This window comes from Lemur catta, chromosome 6, assembly GCF_020740605.2.
Source record: "Lemur catta isolate mLemCat1 chromosome 6, mLemCat1.pri, whole genome shotgun sequence".
In the NCBI taxonomy this organism is placed as follows: domain Eukaryota; kingdom Metazoa; phylum Chordata; class Mammalia; order Primates; family Lemuridae; genus Lemur; species Lemur catta.
In genome coordinates, this window is record NC_059133.1 from 65,240,217 (window position 1) to 65,243,622 (window position 3,406).

General features: G+C 35.0%; 1 non-coding gene across 1 annotated transcript; it reads right to left on the minus strand.

Annotated features, from left to right (window-relative positions):
- Positions 1-212: 212 nt before the first annotated feature.
- Positions 213-277, minus strand: LOC123640908. The gene has a single exon (XR_006736137.1). It is a non-coding gene; the product is annotated as a U7 small nuclear RNA (small nuclear RNA).
- Positions 278-3,406: the final 3,129 nt, after the last annotated feature.

Genomic DNA, 3,406 nt, shown 5'->3' on the forward strand with positions numbered 1-3,406 from the left:
CAAAGTGACCTCAGATAAAGGGAAACAGAGCAGGAAGAAAGTCTGGTTTGGTAACTAAGAGTGGAGCTTTGAGGGGCTGCAACTGGACCTAGGGAACAAAATCAAAGAGCAGCATAGGAGATGGTTGAAACCCCAGGGTGCTAAGTTGGTTTATATCTGGTCCAAAAATCTAGAGGTTATTATATAAGAGAGTATTTCTTTTTTGGGAGGGAGGGGATAATCTTCTGGTGAGGACCGGAAAACCTGCTAGACAAATTCTAAAAGCGGTGTGATTCTCCACAATGATACTCTTTCGTCTCAGAAGCTATGCTATTCTTGTCTTAAAGGGAGATCGCAATCCCTGACTCAGAAAACAGCAGCCATCACAGGATCTCCCAGTCAGGACATTCCGAAGGTTTGCTGGACTTTGCAGGCTCCTTGGATTGTCTTCCCTGATTTCCACGTTGCAGATCCCACAGATAAAGCGCCCTGTACATGGGCTGAAAGCCCAGACACTGAGATCCCTGTGGAGCTTCGAGTTTTGAATAGAAAAATTATCATCTATAGGAATTAAATTCATTTCACTGAGTGATGATTAGCTATTTGAATATAAGAAGATTAATCTTTATGATTTCCAAAGATACATTATGATAAAATGGAAAATGAGTGAGCTTAACAGTCAAAATGAATTCAAATCCTGGTTTCAGTTCACTTTAGTTAACTTTTATGGGTCTCAGTTTCCTTCTCTATGTAAATGGGGTAATAATATTTATCTAGAAAATTATGTGAAAGATTAGATCAGGTAACATATGAAAGCACCTGTCACAGTGCCTGAAGCTTAGTAAGTGCTCGGAAAATGTTGGTTTATGTTCTTTGCTTTCCTTTTCTTTTTCCTGTCTCCATCCTTCCATCATTCTCACACTGTCTCTTCCCCTTCCATCCTTCTCTTCCTTTCCTTTTTTCAGACATTACCAAGAGGTGTTTATGATACATATCCAGGAACATTTGATTTAAATATATTAGTTTCCCTTCCCCCCACCCATCAGTAGAAAGTGTGAAAAAGGTCTAAATTCATGTGCTAATAGGAAACAGAAGCCTGCTTTTTTCACAGAATCCCTTTGCTTTAATTCTGACTTGCATTTGACTTCATTACATTTGTTTTGTTTTATCTCTGCCCCTGAAATTTAGCATGACCTCCCAGAAAGTTCTCTGTTAACCCTGTTTTTGGGAAAAGGGTAAGAGGGTAAAATGAGAATATATGTCCTACAATATACCAGGTACCTTCTTTTATGGTGACAGCAGCTTTTTGTGGTAGGTATAGCTGTTACATTTCTGTATATTGTTTTATAAATCTAAGACCTTAGTTATCCCAAAATATCTCAACTCTGCAAAAAATAGCTACCTTTAGTAGTTACCTTGAAAGTAAATTCAGTGTCTCCTTCTTATCTTCATAATGCATGCTATTTTTGTTTGGACAAAAAGTTCTTGAATGTTTAACAGTCACATCAGCTTTCTCATCAGCCTCGCCTCCCATCATCTCAGAAATATCCAAGGTTGTGATATTACCTCTCACAGCAGGAAGATTAATGGCCTTTGTTGTTGATTCCTGTCTAAATTGTCAAATTCCCTTTGTTGAAAATGTTCCAATAGTTTGTACTTAGCTTGATTCAAATAATCTTATTCAAGATTCTGGAACATCTCGGATTTAATGAAATATTTTATAATATTCTTATCTATGATTTAGGCAATTTATTTTAATTTTAAAATGTGAAAAAAAAATCCTAGGTAATTCTTGCCTTCTTCAGGGCATGAATAAAATACAGCTATGCATTTTGACAGGCATTCCCCCAAAAATAATGCATTGCTATTTTACACAGTATACAAAAAAATTATATATAAAAGTATAAAATTGTATTAAATTAACTTTTTATCAAGATTGTTATTCTAAAATGACTTTCTACAGAGTTGACTTTTAAACTCATATTGCCAATGCATAATAATATTGAGACTATAAAAAATAAACATTAAAAAACAAACATCTGTTCTCAGTTTTATGAGAAACCATCAATTGTTCAAATAAGTTATGAGGTAATAAAGTAAAACAGCATCAAATAGTGGTAAATGAGCTTTTATAACATAGTTTTTAAAATGTGTAGATAATGTAATTACTATGGTGGAAAAAAACCTAACCTCTGTTTTAGGGAATTTTGCTTCAAGATCAAATCAGAATTAGCACTACAAAAGATGAAATCCAAATTTGCAGAATTTTAAAATGGGGGTCTTGAATGGACAGAAATATTGCAATATTCCTAGATGTCTCCATTCAAGGGGCTTTGTTGTTCCAGGCTAGAAAAAGGTGATTGAGAAAAGAAAGGAATAAAATGCCAGAAGGCAATTCTACTTTTTTTGTGACACACGGACAAAAATAGGAATGATCTGTAAATTAGCAAGAGGGTGTCATTCCAAGAGTACAGGCTTGTGCATTCAGGCAAACTGCTTCCCTATAGAAGCCATATGGCTGGCTTTAGATTTTAATCATGTGCAAGAAACATTAGGCCTGTCCAAAGTGTAGTCTTTGATGCCAGTCTTTTTCAGAAGTTCATCCGTAATTCTTTTCCTAACTAAAATTTAAAGTCATTCTTGAAATAATTAAAATATGTTTAAATATGTTAGCATATGTTTTCTACAAAAACAAGATGTTTTCCTGTGGGAAAAGAGCAAAGTAAAAAAAAAAAAAAAAAATCCCTCCTATAAATCCTAAGACTCTTACCTGCTAAGAAACATTACCATTATCCCCACTATCCATACGGAAAGATCATGTATGCCACGTTGCTTCCAGTTTCAATCAACAACTTTAACAGCTGACACTTCATGCCAATTTTTTCTCTTCAAGCATTATGTTTAAAATAAATTTGAACGTGTAAGAATAATTGTAGGGTTTTACAAATGGTTTTGATGTTCTCTTCCCTGAGAGGGCAAACCTTACCAAACAGTCAAAATTATTAAATTTATTGAAAGCATATAAAAAATTAGTTTCTGATGCCAACATAGGGTGGATTTGTTTATCCAGTCAATCCACCAGGGAATTAAAATGGATAAGGAGCCTGTTGGAGGAAAGGGACTGACATCAGGAAGCCTGTCAGTGTTAATTCCCTGGAAGTCAGTGAAGGGAGCTTGGCAGGAGGATTTGTTCCATTCACGCGCTCTTCCATGCACAAAGCTTCCTTGGCTCTGCGATAGTGCTCTCAGATGTGAAAGAGAGAGTTGATCATAACATTTGGTAGTCCTTTTATTTTGAAGAAATAGATGATTTATTCTAGTCCAGGTGTTTAATCCTAAAATATTTGTAATGAATGATAACACTTGGCCTGCTTTACATTTTTCTCTGAAACCTGGGACTTATTTCTTAGGTTTTTTTAAAAATTTT